Source organism: Hippopotamus amphibius, chromosome 2, assembly GCF_030028045.1.
Source record: "Hippopotamus amphibius kiboko isolate mHipAmp2 chromosome 2, mHipAmp2.hap2, whole genome shotgun sequence".
Classification (NCBI taxonomy): domain Eukaryota; kingdom Metazoa; phylum Chordata; class Mammalia; order Artiodactyla; family Hippopotamidae; genus Hippopotamus; species Hippopotamus amphibius.
In genome coordinates, this window is record NC_080187.1 from 203,942,116 (window position 1) to 203,958,232 (window position 16,117).

General features: G+C 46.5%; 1 protein-coding gene and 1 pseudogene across 2 annotated transcripts in view; one reads left to right on the forward strand and one right to left on the reverse strand.

Moving 5' to 3' along the window:
* LOC130844700 (tigger transposable element-derived protein 1-like) overlaps positions 1–14,460 on the reverse strand; it is a 53,181-nt pseudogene extending 38,721 nt beyond the window's left edge.
* TLN2 (talin 2) overlaps positions 1–16,117 on the forward strand; it is a 452,015-nt gene that overhangs the window by 48,743 nt on the left and 387,155 nt on the right. The window lies entirely within an intron of this gene.

Below are 16,117 nucleotides of genomic sequence, written 5' to 3' on the forward strand. Positions count from 1 at the left end.
CTGTTCAAACTTCTTACATCTAAACTTGAGATAGAGACCAAATCATTCTTGATTCTTACGTATCTTTTCTCCTTGCTTTTAGGGTAGGTTAGGCCTAAAGGTAGGTTCTATTCTTTGGGTGAGGTGCATCTTGAACTTGGCAAGAGCATGGTTCTCTCTGTGGATCCGTAAATACAACTGAATGGCAGAGGATTTTTTTCTGGAAGTAGACCTGTAGCCTAAAGGGTGATAGAGTGGTCCTTGTGCCCAAGGACGTGGTGGTAGGGGACCAGTGGGGGCCGTCCTTCTCTGCTCTGGGGAGTGTTTCCATAGCAACATCATCACTATCTCCTACTCTCCCCATCCTGTCCCTATCTTGCCTTTGGCTATGGACTCCTACCTCACCATAGCAGGAATTGTTGACCACCATGCTTCTATTTGAGATTGATACCTCCTTTCCAAAATGGAGCTGTCATGCCAAGCAGCTTGTGATATGGGTACACATCTGCTGTTCTTTCAGCAGTTTAGCTCCTTGAGGCTATTTCAGCCTTTTTTGTATCCGCCTATGTGGTGCTTAGCAAATATTGAAAGCATGAATCAGTGACTATTACAGGGAATACTGTCCTATAAAACAGGGCTATTTCTATCTTTTGGAAAATGGCCCATGGAAACAAAGCTAGGTTCTGGATATAGTCACACTGGTGTAGAATAGATAGCTTGTTCAGCAAGTACTTTCTCAGTTTCTTGTCTCTCTCATGTGCATGCTCTAGGACAGCGTTTCCTCATGTGTGTGCAGCATTGAACTAGTGCTATGTCCGATGTTGGTATGTCCGGTGTTGGTAAGTGCAAGGAGGTTTCGACACATGCAGGGATGGATTTGCCATGAAGCTATGAAGTTGAAACTTCAGGACCCTTCCCATAGGGTATCCCTAAAAAGGCCCTGCACCTAATCTTATATTCTTTCCCCTAAAAAAGGGCTTTCTAACTTGGGTGAGCTTAAGGTGCCCCCCCCCCCCCCCCCCCCCCCCGCATACAAGTACAAAACACTGAGCTAAACCATGATAACTGGGCTTTTTAAAAAATGCAAAGAACAAACCCAAACTGCTGAACTTGTTGGAGCCTTTAATGTATGAATGTCTGAGAAGAGGGATATAGTATTGTTTCCCAAACTTTATTTATAGAGTACTTTGTTGGCAAAGGAATCTCATGGTACTCCATCACTTCTCATAATGAAGCACATATTAAGTACTCTGAATTAGAAAATTAGGGAATTAACTGCCCGACTGGCTCCTAACTGCTCATGTGAGCTGACTGTATCTCAAGTTGATATTTGGTGACATTATGTTGGTTGCTTGACTTGGCTCTGGTGAGCGTATGTATCCTGTGGAGATCTGCAAACCTGCCCACTGGCTTCTAGCTTAGTTTTATCTGCTCCTTGGGCCAGTGATCAGGAGGTGATGCTTGTTCACACTAAGGGCATAAATGAATTTAGACAGATTTGAACAACATTCACATGAAAGACTGACAAGGTAGACTCATTATTTTCTTAAAGTACTTCTGTTCTTCTGAAAAGTGAGTGTTTGTATGTCCTACTTCCTAGAGGAAAAGGTAGTTGTTTTTTTTTCTCATTGAAAATGAGCTTAAATATTTCAGATATATACTCAACCTTGGAAATCAAAACATCTTGCTACTATAACAAATTACCTTAAACTTACTAGTTTATTTATTTATAAAAAATTTATTTATTTATTTATTGGCTGTGTTGGGTCTTCACTGCTGCCCACAAGATTTGTGTAGTTGCGGCGAGTGGGGGCTGCTCTTTGTTGTGGTGCGCGGGCTTCTCATTGTCGTGGCTTCTCTTGTTGTGGAGTACGGGCTTTAGGAGTGTGGGCTTCTGTAGTTGCAGCACATAGGCTCAATAGTTGTGGTGCACAGGCTTAGTTGCTCCACGGCATGTGGGATCTTCCTGGAGCAGGGATTGAACCTGTGTCCCCTGCATTGGCAGGCGGATTCTTAATCATTGTGCCACCTAGGAAGTCCCACTATTTTATTTTTTAAATTAAAAGTTTTGGGGAGGGGGGGCACACCACACAGCTTGTGGGATTTCAATTTCCTGATCAGGGATTGGACCCAGGTCACGGCAGTGAAAGCCCGGAATCCTAACTGCTAGGCCACCAGGGAACTCCCTTAAACTTACTACTTTAAAGCAATACAAATTTATCTTCTTACAGTTCTGGAGGTCAGGAGTCCTAAAAACAAGGTGTCCACAGGGCTGTGTTCTCGCTGGAGGCTCTGAGGGAGATTCTGTTTCCTTGCCTTTTCCAGCTTCTAGAGGCCTCTGGCATTCCTTGGCTTGTGGCCTGTTCTCCATCTTCAGAGCCAGCAACGTAGCATCTTCCAAGCTTGCTCTCTGACCTCTCCTTCCGATGTCGCTTCTCCTTCCATCTGACCTCGAGTCTTCTTTTAAGGACCTTGTGATTACATTGGGCCCAACTGGATAATTCAGGATGATCTCCCCGTCTCAAGGTTCTTAATCACATCTGCACATGCTCTTCTGCCACGTAAGGTAACGTATTCACAGGTGCTGGGGATTAGGAGGAGGATGTCTTTGTGGGGAGGGTTAATATTCAGCCTATCACAGTAAAGGTGTTATATTTAAAAGATCAGATTCATAAATGCCTTCTAGTATTTCTTCAGACTGCAGTTTTTTTTTTTTTGCCCACGCCCTTCCTGCTTCCTTAACTGTTTCTAATATAAAACTACAATTTGTCTTATCACCATTAACAATTTCTGTTGGACAGTGACCTTTATTGGTGAAAGTTCTGCATTCTTTGTTAAAATGTTAAAACTTGGGCAAAAGGAAAATATGTTGAGTTATGAATGAGCTCTTTATTAAACCTATAAAGGAGTATTTATTTTCTTATGCAGCAATTTTTATTCCCCACTACCTCAAAAGAGACCTAATCAAAATCATCTCAAGTTCCTAAACCTGAAACAAAAAGATTAAGGAGCATCTGGAGGAGCAGAGGGTAGGGTATGAACCTACAACCCTCACTTTTCCTGTTCAGCTTGCTGGTTGGTGAGGCCGGGGATCATTCTGTAGGGTGCCTGTAACATGGGCATGTGGTTTCTAGCACTTTATCCATCATTGTGAACAGAATTCACCATTCATCCAAGAAACCTTTGAGTGCCTACTGATGTGAGCCTGGGAGGGACCTTCACAGTTAATGCTGTGGTGGACCAGGGTGAACCTGCAGGGGAGACTAGGAAGGTGTAGCCAGAGAAGGAGGAGGAACACTGGGGTGGGAGGAGGGTGTGGAGGAGGTGAGTGAGGTTAGGAATTCTAGGTGCTGCTGAGAGGACAGGATGAGGGCATCTGAGAAATGGCCTTTGTCTTGAATGACATGAGATTGTTGGTTACCTTTGCTGTGTCCATGGAGGTGACAAAGCCGATGTGGACTGAGCCTTCAGATGGCTCAGCCCTGTGGATGGTGTCGTTCTTGATGATAATGTAAGGGATAAGTTCCACAAAGGAAGCATAGTGATAGTAGTCTTTATTTTTTTAAATTTTATTTATTTATTTTTTGGGCTGTGCTGCGTGGCTTGCAGAATCTTAGTTCCCCAACCAAGGACTGAACCTGGGCCCCAACAGTGAAAGCGCTGAGTCTTAACCACTGGACTGCCGAGGAATTCCCTAATAGTAGTCTTTAGATTTTTATAAGGCCATTGTCTTGGAGCTTTTGTGATTTATCAGATTTGTGAAGACTATTCCCACAGTCAGTAATTTATCCCATTAAACGCAATAATGTAGACTTTGAAGATTTTAAATCAATTGATATTTCTTCTTTCTAAAGAGCCATCATTTCTTAGTCCTCTTTACTTTGTTTCCATTTCTAACACCAGCATAAGGCTATTAGTGACTAGTTAAGTCACCAGTTCTTAACCCCAGTGTCCTAACTCACTACTGTGTCATAATCAATTGTGAGCCATGTTCAAGTAATTAGCTACTAATTGCTGGTTAAGGCACTATACTTTTGGATGATCTCCTGGAAAGTCGGAAACAAGGCGATTCCTGGAATAAGATTGTTTTCCCTTGTATGGTTTTTAATATGCATTATTGAGTGGGGCGGAAAGGGTAGAAACAGAGCTAGCTCGTGCAGCATTGCCTGACGTCTGCAGTGTCTGTGCATCGGCTGAGAACTGCTGGGCCCTAGTGAGGAACTAAAAAGTACAAAGCAGCACAATGTATGCTTTAACAAAATCACAGTTACCTGTATCGTGGCCCTGGACTTACCAGGAGAATGCTTGCTGTCAGCTGTGCAGGCCAAGCACTGAGGGATTCTGGGACAGCAGCGAGAATGGCAGGCTTAGGGAGGCCAGGGGTTGGAGAGGCACTGCTGGAGGAATGGACCTTTAGGTGTAGAACTGGATCTGTTGAAATGCCTGCAAATGAGACAGCGGACCCCAGGCTTCCGGAGCTGTAGTTCTCATCTGTACCTGTGGGTCAGCATCACCTGTGGGCTTTGTAAAGTGCTGAGACTGCCACCTTTGGAGGTCTTGATTCTGCGTTAGACGTCAGCACTCTCCCCTCAGCCCCTCAAGTGATTCTGATATATACGTATGTGTGTGTGTGTGTGTGTGTGTGTGTGTATGTAGATGTGCATATGTATATATGCTAGGGTTGAATCCATGTTACTTAAAGGCTAGTGGAGGAATGAGAGGTATTAGATTTCATCACGGGACATCTTTAGGAACAAGTAGAGATTCACACGTGCATGTGCACATGTGTGCAAAAGACACACACTCTTACACCCTTAAGTAGCTTTTGTCTGACTATAATCAGGCCTTACATGTGTAAATGTAGCTCTGTAAGAAGTAAACACTGAAATGCTTAATGTGATGTTCCAGTAGAATGTCAGGTGTCTTATTTAGCTCTACAAATTGCAAATGTCATAGTCTTTTTCTTACTCTTGATACTGAGCACTGAAGCCTTAAACTTCGAATAAGCATTATGGAATCTTCCTAGACTGAGTAACTTCTTTTTAGCACCTCTAGTATTTCTTGAGGTTTTTTTGTTTGTTTGTTTTAATTTTTTTTTATACTTGGTATGATTTGCATCATTCTCCCTGGGGTATTCAAGTCACTGGAAGACCCTTTATTCCTTTACCTGCTAGAAACCAGCTGGATCCTGGAAGGATAAGACTTTATTTTTTATTATTTTTTTATTTTTTAAAGTTTTATTTAATTAATTTATTTGCTGTGTTGGATCTTTGTTGCTACGCATGGGCTTTCTCTAGTTGCGGTGAGTAGGGGCTACTCTTTGAGGTATGTGGGCTTCTCAGTGCTGTGGCTCCTCTTGTTGTGGAGCACGGGCTCTAGGCGTGTGGGCTTCAGTAGTTGTAGCATGCGGGCTCAGTAGTTGTGGATTGCAGGCTCTAGAGTGCAGGCTCAGTAGTTGTGGCACACGGGCTTAGTTGCTCCATGGCATGTGGGATCTTCCTGGACCAGGGCTCAGACCTGTGTCCCTTGTATTGGCAGGCAGATTCTTAACCACTGCGCCGCCAGGGAAGTCCAAGCCTTCTTTAAATTACAGAAGGAAGACTAGCTTAAGGAGTTGAAAGACCTTGGTTCTTGTCATGGTTCTTTAACTTTTTATGACTTTGGACAATCTGTTTTACATCTCTAGGCTTTAGTATGTGTGTGTGAGAGAGAGAGTGTATGAATGCAACCTTACTTGATGATCTGAGGTTCTAAAAATTGTATATTCTAAGATACATGTGGTTTATAACATCAGATCTAACAGTTTAAAAAATTTCTTGAGTGCATCTCTGCTCTACGGGGGTGGACTGGGCACTGCTGGAAATTCAAAGACATGTAAGACATGATCCTAGCTCAGAGGAATGTTCTACTTAATGTAATACCCAAATGCATACAGAGCTAAAGAACCAAAGATTAAATAACCACTCAAGTCACTTAAATAGTTAACTAAAAGACGTGACAGTTTTTTATTGGATGAACGGAATAGCTCAGCATTTCCTGAAATCTTCTGTAGATTTTCAGTTCTGCAAGATGGTAGTAGGTTTTCCTTGACAAATAAGTTCCTAGGTCAGTTGCATTTAGAATAGGTCAAATAAAATTAAATAGTTTATTAAAGACCTCAGAATCATTATCTCCATAATGAGTGTACAACTGCATAATCTTTGGTTTCCCAGACTTTGCTGTCCAAGAAGCCCTTCATTTTCTTTGAAGATTACGGACTATTCACTAATGGAATGAAATACCATTTGGGCAATTGTATTAACGATAGACATTAGGAGTTTCAAGTGGGGAGAGGTGGCTTCAAGCTGGATGGCCAGGGAAATACATGGAGAAAGCCTGGGGCTGAGTTGTCAAGACAAGTGCTAGGAAGGGCAGAGGGCCCCTAACCCTTTCTTCAAAGTCTCTCAGGCTCAGTTGGCCTTCTTGGAAGTGCTCCTCTAACAGAATTAACCCCTCTCAAGTTTGAAATCCCCTGAGGGTTTTAGGGGAACTCACTTCCTACCACCTCTCACTCCAGTGCCATTCTATTATTGCTATATCCAGTATCAGCAAGCTGATTTCCAGCTTCATACGTTGCTAATAGGCTATTGTGAGGGGCTCCTGGCACCAAAATAGAGCTTGGCTACTGCTTATCCACAGCGAGCCAGGACTGAACTAAGGCTGGCCCAGGGACTGGCTGCACTGAGTCACCCAGGGCTGCCCCTCCCCAGGGCTACGGATGGAGGATCCTCCAGAGCGGCCCAAGAATCTGTACTTTCAGCCTGCCCCAAGGCCATGGATTTAGGAGTTGAACTGAAAAGCGCTGGGCCCACAGAGCCTATATATTCACCTTATATTGGATTCCATTGCACTCTTTGGGTCCAGAGTTGCCCTGGGGAGGGCTTGGGAGATCCCAGTGCTGTAGACTACAGGCTCACAGCCGTGAAGAACAGCAGAGTTCCCAGTCGTTAAGGCCCTAATTCCATATAGCTTCCCTCAAACAAGTTCATCCCAAATCTTGATAGAATTAGGTAGCAGTTATTGAGTCACTCATTTGCAAATGTAGTTACAGGAATACATGATCGTATTAGAGCGATCCAGGGAGGGAAGAATCAGACTTGCAGTGGGCAGACTGGGAGCGGCCTCTTGTCTTCATTTGGTTTGTTCTGTTGTGTGTTTGCTCTTCCCTCTAGTGCCTTCTCTGTCATGTGTTTCTTGTCTAAAGCCTGCGAGGAATTATTTGTTACAAAGAGATGAGAGGTTGACCACTTCTGATTAAAGGCTGAAACACTTGAAATCCGTTGCAAGAAAAGACATTTAGGTTTCAATCATATGGTGCAGCTTATTTTTAATCAGATTTTATTTTATCTTTTTAAGGGCAGCAGGCTCTGTAACTGAGATACAAAATATTAGAAATAAGCTTTGGTTGTTAGGAGTAATAATTTAGGGTGGAGTCTCTAGACTCACCAATCTGTTATTCCAAATATGAAGCAAGAAAGTACGTTAAAAGCCCAATACCAGAACCCAAGTTCTGACCTAGTTCACAGTGTTAAACTGCAACTTATCCTATTAACAGATGACTAAGATGGAGCATTCGCTTTCAGTTTCTTCTATTTTATTTGTCTAGGGGGCTTCTTCCTTCAGGGACAGAGGGTATTATTGGCATAATTTTGCAGGGCAACTGGCTGCTGCTTTTTGCATCCCTTGGTGTGGTGTCTTTTGCATCCCTTGGGCTGCACTAAAGCTGTGCCATTTTAGGGGAAAACTGGCTTTTGATGTGTAGCAAAAATAACCAATTTTAATATAAAATACTGAATGCTGGGTATTAAATTTTTGACAGTAGGAAAAATAGTGTGTCATTGAGCATTAGTTTTCAAGGCCTGAAATAAAGTGGCTTAACTTACCAAGAGAAGCCTTAGAGATAGACCAGCTCTTCAAGAAGGAGGGCCACGCGGTTGGTTGTAAGTGGAGGTGTCTGGTACTGTAGTGTCTCATGAAGGGGTCTGTGAAAGTCTTGTGTATAACTGGAATCCTTTGCTTCTGAAGGATGGTCTGTGCCAGAGTTTGGTCCTGATGCTGGCATCTTCCTTTTCATTCCTTCCTCCCCTTCCAGGAGCCTTGTGGCTGAGGTAGATGCTTGCAAAGCAGGTGAGCCAGCAGAAGGTAGGGGAGTTGAGAAATCACAGTGTCAGGACCAGTCCAGTATTGAGAGTCACTGACACTGGAGTGCCCAGTTCCCTTCAAAAACAAAGAGAAAAAGAACCTCTGCCACAGCTATGCATAGTGAGGACAAGAGAAAGTTGGGAGGTGGCTGGGTGTCCAGGCCTAATATTCATAGTCAAAGGTGTGTAATTGGATGATTGTGGGTCTGTAGTGTCTGATTTAATCACTCCTTCTTGCTGTTTCTTCATTATCGTGGTTGTGAAAGGATTTGGAGTCCCTGTCAAGTTCTGCCACGTGGTTAATCCAGTTAATCATGTACTGCTGTTCACAAGCCTTCCGTGGCCCCAGTTGTGTCTGTAGCTCAACCCCAACTCGCCTTTCTAAAGTTGTTTTCTACTGTCTCCTGCAGAATCTCTTCCCTGGCCAGCCAGTTTCCCAGCTGACCTCTCAGGGTGTCTTTGGAATCCTCACGCTTCAGCTCTGAGTCAGAAAAGACCCCTGGTCTGGAACCTTCTTCTCCCCAGTAACCACTCTCTTGCCTTTGATACCAGATCCCACTCCCAGATGGTGAGGAGATAGGAAGCTGGCATCACTTGGGTGCACTGGAATGTGGTGAGCACAGCTGAGTGAGCAGGCAGATTCAGACGCTGATGGTGTCTCAAGATCACCATCTTCAAAGAAGAAAGAATTATTATTTCTTCGTTACCGTGGGAACAAGTTCAATATGTATATAAATATTCAGTTTAGACCCCCAGGATATAAAGTTGGGTATTCAGCGTTTTTCCCCACCTAACATTATACTGTGAGCTTTCTCATGTATCATTAAATAGTCCTAACTTTTTTTTTTTTTAAAGCTTGAATCTTGCCTCTGTGTTTTGTGTGTGGTCTGAGGATTTCCTTCCTTTGGAATTGCCTGGGGTACCTGCCAAACCTGGTGACCCCAGGACCCTCCAGTAGGCGGAGAGTGGAATCTGGGTATGGGGTGGGGTAGGGGTGGAGTAGGAATCCTTGGTGTGATTCTGAGGCTCAGGGAGGTACTCTGCTTCAGAGCCACCCGTGTGGACTCTGCTGTGGGGTGTGAGGGGTTATTGTGGGTGCCTAGCCAGCTGGCCAGGTCAGGGTGAGATTGGGCAGGTAAGAGCTGAGCAGAATCCAGGTTCCTTAGGGGAGGAGTCTATGCAGCCCTGATGACCGGGCTGAGGACTGACCAAGGCTGAGTAGGGGAGCCTCCCTCCTGTCTCTAGCCAAACTTTGGACCCTTTCACAGGTTCATGGGCTTTGAGAATATTTTCTAGCCCTTGACTCTGTCTGGGTTTTATTTTTTAACTGTACATATCAGATCCATTTCTGAAGTCCCCAAATCTTGTTTTGTCTAACCCGTCCAAGGCAGGTGACCTGCAGCTTTATACCAGAAGTTTGTTTGAAGTGACCCCTGGTCTATAGCCTCCAGAGTCGGGGTGCATACGTGTATGACGTCATTGTGTGAACTGATGGGAAGGATCCCTTTCCTGGTCCCAAAGGGCTCAAACTTGGTTTTTCTCTGAACCTTCACTGGCTTTCACCCATTTTTGGCTTTTTCGTTTACCTAAAGTTGAGTTCAGAGCCTCAAGTCCTGGTTGCTCTTTCAGAAAAGAGAAGAGTGCCAACTGCAGAGAAGGTGTGGGGTCTACGATCCCTCACTTTCACCAGTCCGGAGGCCTCCTTGCTGCCCGCAGAGATGAGCTTTCGTGACTCCCTTGAGTTCTCTTCCTAGAAGGTGTCTAGAGCCTGTTGAAAGCCGAGCATAGGATGATGACAAGGCCCTTAGAACACCGGGGGAGAAGGACAAGTGCAGCGGGGAGGGTGCTTCTGCAGGGACTTGGGAGGCCTGGATGGATGACACCACGTGGGTGTAAGGACCAGGCTCCTGAGAAGTTAATCTCCTCCTGGTCTTGATTTTCATCCGTGTCTCAGTGATGTGATTTCTTTGTAAACTGTTGAGATTCTTCGCAGCGAAAATCTATTCCATGAAGTTAGAGATGAATTAGACATAAGGGAAGGGAAAAACCTAGCTAAGCTGGAAATGAAGAGAAAATTGCCTAGTTTAAAAAAAAGTTGTAAGATATACATGATATAAAATCGAGCACTTCAGCCACTTACGTGTACAATTCAGCGGCAGCAAGTGCATTCACAGTCACGCAACCATCAGCACTATCCATTTCCAGAACTTTTTCATCAAACCGGAACTCTGTACCCACTAAACAGTAACTCCTCATTCTCCCCTTCCCCTCAGCCCCTGGCAACCAGCATTCTGCTTCCAGTCTCTACAGATCTAGGTACCTCATATAAGTAGAATTATAAAATATTTGTCCTTCTGTGTCTGGCGTGTGTGTTTAAGTTCGCATTTTCCTGTGTTGATATTTTCAGTAAGCCCTCTAAGTGATGGAGAATGGTCTTGACTTTTCTCTCCGGTAGAGACTGTCCCCCCATCCCTCTGCCTGTCCTTGTGGTCCACAGAGGCAAGGCCAGTGTACCGCTTCAGCTAATCCTCTGTGGAATGAGCCGACAGCTGGGGGCTCCCAAAGTTTGCTTCCAGCTGTTCTCAGGCTTCAGTGTTTTCTCTAGAATGTCAACCTAGGGTTGCCAGATACAGTGCGGGCTGCCCAGCTGAATTCAAGTCTCAGATAAACAGTGAATAATTTTATTAGAAGTCTGTTGTGAATATTGCACGGGACATACTTGTATTAAGGAATTATTTGTGGTTTCTATGAAATTCACATTGAACCAAATAGCCTGTATTTTTGTTTGCCAAATCTAGACAACCCCAGTGGTGAACACTAAGTGGTTCTTGGGTAAAAGGTCAGATAGTTGGGTAGAAAGATCTCAGGAGATGGGTAGATGCGATGGTAGGGGAGAGGTGATTTGGCATTGTCAACTTACTTTTTTTTTTTTTTTTAATATTTGTTTGTTTATTTATTTGACTGCACCGGTTTTAGTTGTGGCCAGCGGGATCTTCGTTGCGGTGTGTGGGATCTTTAGTTGTGGCATGGGAACTCATCGTTGCGGCATATGGGATCTAGTTCCCTGACCAGGGATCAAACCCGGGCTCCCTGCATTGGGAGTGCAGAGTCTTAGCCACTGGACCACTTACTTTTGATAAAATATTAAAAACTTGAATCCTCAAAGTAGGATTTTGATAGTAATAGCATAGGCTCCTGTCTATTGTGTCTGTAGATAGAGAGGCAGAAAGTACCTATTGCTGATGAAAATACAACGTGTGCATGGCAGGTGCCAAAAGTAGGAGGTCTCATCTACGGTTGTTCATTATTCCTGTGCAGGTGTTAGGATACCTGCCAGTTTTGCAGGTATGAGGGAGAGGGTGCTTTGAGGGCTTCCCCAGAGCACGCTGCACGCCTGCCCCGGCCGTGGCTTCTCTTGCTGACGGATGGAGCCAGCTGCAGAGAGGCGGTTTTATATAGTGTGAAAAATGCACGCTTGGCTCCGAGTTTCCCTCTTGTCCCTCCCTGTTTAACAGTCAACTGTCCTCAGGTTGCTTCTCTTTGGTGGTACGTGGAGTCCGCCTTCTGTGTAAGAATTCAACAAAAATGTCCCTGATGCTGACGGTTCACTCTGCGTGAGTCAGGCTGGCGCTGCATCCTCCTTTCTGTGTGTTTTCTGTGTGGCTGTTTGCACTTACGCCCTCCCTCTCGGATTTAGATTCCTGGGGCTGGTTTGCTTTCTCGCCGGTGTTGTAGAGGACAGAAAATAATAGTTTTCAAGGTTTGTAAACAGTGTGAGCCCTTCCTGGGCTGTTGGTGGGTAGGTGGAGAAAATCAGTGTTTGGTGCTCTTCTCCCTGGGACCAGGCCCACCCACAGGTGCAGTCACAGGCCCCCAGCAGCCCGTGGGTGAGCTGAGGGGGCTGCTTCTGAAAAGGGCTCCTGAGACTTCCAGGACATGGGTGTACATGATACTTTGTTCACGGCAAAGGCACACGCTCTTTATTTTGGGGTGTCCAAGCCCTAGCAAGGTGTGGCTCATTTTGGCCTTTTTCTTTCCCGAGGGACTGTGCCCTGGTTAATGACTCAACTGTGATTGTAGTCCGGATGTTTCCTTCCCACTGATGTCAGTTTATAGAGCGGTCCGCGAGGGAGTGTTGGTGCCCGAGGGAGGCAGAAATGGAAGACAGAAGGGAGGCCTTTGGGACCCCAAGAGTGAGCTTCCACAGCTGCCCCCACACGTGGGGGAGGCTAGGCCTTGACATTTTCATGTGCTGTGTGTGCAGCTTCCAGGCTCCCTGGAGGAGTGTGATTGGCTGGGGTTAGTGGCACCTGGTGTGGGGTGGGGGGCTGTCTCCTGCTTCTGCAGGTTCTCTGGCCAGGAGCCTTGGTGGGAACTTGGAGACCGCAGGTGGGGATACCTTCATTGGGTGTGGGATCATTTTTAGGTCTGGTTGTTAGGCTCAGGGCCTCTCGTTGCTCAGGGCAAGTGCTTCAAAAGTTGGGCTGCATCTGGCCCACTGCCTCCACGGGCTCACTTCTGTGGGACCTCATCTGGACCCTGGGAGGGCAGGGCTTGGACAGGAAAGGGGTTTTGTTCTGAGCATTTAAGTGCAGGTCTTTTTTTTTTTTTTTTAATAAATTTATTTTTACTTATTAATTTTTTTTTAGAACTTTTATTGAGATACAGTTAACATACAATAAACTGCATATATTTAGAGCATACAATTTGGTGTCCCAATCTCCCAGTTCATTCCCCCCCAACCCTCCCCATTTTCCCCACTTGGTGTCCATGTGTTTGTTCTCTACATCTGTGTCTCTATTTTGGCTGCATTGGGTCTTGGTTGCTGCGTGTGGGCTTTCTCTAATTGCAGCCAGCAGGGGATACTCTTCATTGTGGTGGCTTCTTTTGTTGTGGAACATGGGCTCTCGATGCTCAGGCTTCAGTAGTTGTGGCACACAGGCTCAGTAGTTGTGGCACATGGGCTTAGTTGCTTTATGCATGTGGGATCTTCCTGGACCAGGGATTGAACTCCTGTCCCCTGCATTGGCAGGTGGATTCTTAACCACTGCACCACCAGGGAAGTCTCTGAGTCCAGGTCTTTAGTTTAGCTCAGACTCTGAAAGGTTGGCTTCCTTTATTTTGTTTTATTTTTTAAATTTTTTGGCCACACCACGTGGTGTGTGGGATTTAGTTCCCCGACCAGGGATTGAACCTGTGCCCCCTGCAGTGGAAGTGCAGAGTCTTAACCACTGGACCACCAGGGAAGTCCCCTGGCTTCCTTTATTTCAGCCCTTCAGAGAAAGAATGACCCAGGGTAGCCTAGTAAGGACTGAACTCCTTGGGATAAAGGTTTGAAGAGATGCTTCCAGAGCATTCTTCCCAAGACCTTGGCTTCCGCTGACCACGTGGGATGGGGGTAGGGGCTTGGGAGAGAGAAGAGAGAAACTCTAGCATCTTGTCTTCTCTTCCTCCACCCCCCAGCTCCAGTCCCTTAGATAGATTCATTGCCTGCTCCTGTCCTTCCTGAGGGGCTGATAGAATCAAACGTGCTGGGGAAATCTTTGACATCGGGATGGTATGTGGGCACAAAGAATCTGAGCAAAGGAGGGAGAAAAAGAACTGGTTTTAAAGAAAACTCTTATTTACTGCTCTTTTTGGAGGGTCTCTCATGGGCAAAGGATTACGGCACCTGCCGAGAGAAATATGGATGCAGTGAGACCTGGACTCTGCCTGCAGGAGTTTATGATGAGAGGGGGACACACAGTCGCTGCCATTTGCAGGTCAGGACAGTGGTACCCAACAGGGAGGGGAAGTGATGAGAGGCTGGGGAGCGTAGAAGGGTTCCTGGGGGTGCAGCCTCAGCTGAGCCTTGGAAGTGCTGTAAGGCGTTGGAAAGCAGATGGGAGGGCGCTCTGGAAGGGAGAGACGATGGAGGGAACAAAGAGGAGAAGGTGGGGAGACACAGTGGGGAGAAACTCAGGTAGCACAAAGGTTGTCAAAAGGCTGGGGCTGTAAACTGATGGGGTGTGATTATTTTTCTTTTCACCGCTAGCATAGTGTCAAGTTAGATGTCAGTTGACAAACTTTAGAAACAAGTAACTTATACCTCTTGCCCCTGCTCCTCAACTTCCACAGCTATCACTGAGCAGAACGGCATCCTGGAAGACCTCCACCAACCCTTCCGGGGCCAGTTCTCGCAGCTTGATCCTGGGCTGCCCTTCACATTTTGCTGTTTTTTGTCCTTTTCTCTTAATACGCTCTCTCCCTTTTGCCTTTGGGACTCCTTACTGCCTCGATCCGCCTTCTCCTTCTCCACCATCGCTCCTGTTTCCTGTGTGGATGTGTATCTACATCCCTGGGCTTCTGTCCTCTGAGCCCAGTCCCCACCCCCCACCAGCTCCCTATGCTGAGGGCTTGATCTCTCACACGATCCAGGATGTCCTGGCTGGGTTTCTGCTCTTCCGCAAGCTCCCTTATCTGTGCCTGTGTAGCCAGCCCAGCTCCTGGGGGTTAGGGTTCTGCAGTTGTGAACCTCTGAAAGCCCCCAAACTGAAGATCATTCCACAGACATCCATTAAGCACCCTGGGGATGCAAAGTGCAGGGGAGACAGTAACCGCCTAGGGTCATCCAGTTGATATCTGCTTCCCCTCTACCCTCTGTTTGCAAGGTCCTCATCCCTTAAAGGCTCTGAGTGAGATTTACATATCTAAGAAGGCTAAAACCCTGCCTGTCTTTGTCTATAACTTGAAACTACTTATGTTCCCGAGTCTCATACATCTAGCAATTTGACAAGAGGTGAAAATCATCTCATTGGATTTCTAGAGTGGTGGTGGCGGCGGCGGCGGCAGCAGTTTCAGCCACACGGGAGGCGGCTGTGCTGGAGGGATCCTCTCCATGGTTTAGAAGGCAGGGCAGGGTCGAAGGGATTTGTGTGTTCTCTGGGTCTGCGTCTTGCACAGGCGACTTTGAATTTGACACCCTTGTCACATAGCCAGTGCCTGGAAACCCTGAAACTATTCCTGGTATTCATAATTCACATTGGGTCGGCTCAGGTGGTATTTATAGCACTCCCCGAGACAAGTCATTGCCAGAGGTAGTGACACTTATCAGGTGCGGTGTAGGAGACTGGGGGCTGAGTGCATGCTTTTTCTGGCTAATTTTAGATTCCCAGTGGTTGCGGATGGGTACGAGGGCTTATCACATAGTCAGTGTGCTTTCAGAGGCTCTGAGCTCCCTGGGCGACCGAAAGTACAGACATGTATGGCCATTTCTGTTCCTGGGCTAGGCATTGCCCCAGGGTATCGTCTGGAACAGGGTCTCACTGCCCGGGTTCTCTCTAGCTCTGTCCCTCCTGCTGCCCTCTGGCAGGAATGAGGGCATACAGGGCTCCTTGACCTTCTAGCATTAGGCTGTGGGATAGGGGTTCAGGGCAGGAGAGGATTTGACAGTAGGAAATCATGCTTGCAAACTAAATCTTAAAACCTGAGTGTTTGACAAGCTGTTTAGCTTGTCCATGCGCTGTCTACCCTTAGTAAAGGGGGATCTCCTTGGGGTTTCCAGGGGACTTTTGAGCTGCAAATTCTTTAAGACAGGGGCGGATGCCTGCGCAGGGGAGCTGTGCCCTGTCTTACTCGGGGGTCTGAGCCTTACTGGCAGAAGAGCCTTTTCAGACGAGCCGCCTCCCTGGGAAAGTGGCCCTGCCCAAGGAGGGATCCTGCTGGGATGGAGGGGTATGGGATGTGGAGCGGCAGGAAGCTGGCTGGTGTGTGTTGGCACTTTCACCATCTCTAGCTGATAAGGCCGTGACAAGCCGAGGGACTTGACACAGGGAAGATGTGTGGGGGCCCGTTGCCAGGTGGAGGAGCCCCGGTGGGTTGTAGGGAGGGTGGCCCGTTTGGCCCCCGTCTCTGCTCGCTTTTGGCCAGTGTCTCTTATTTGTCACCTATGGCTTTGCACGCTCAGGACGGAGTCCCTG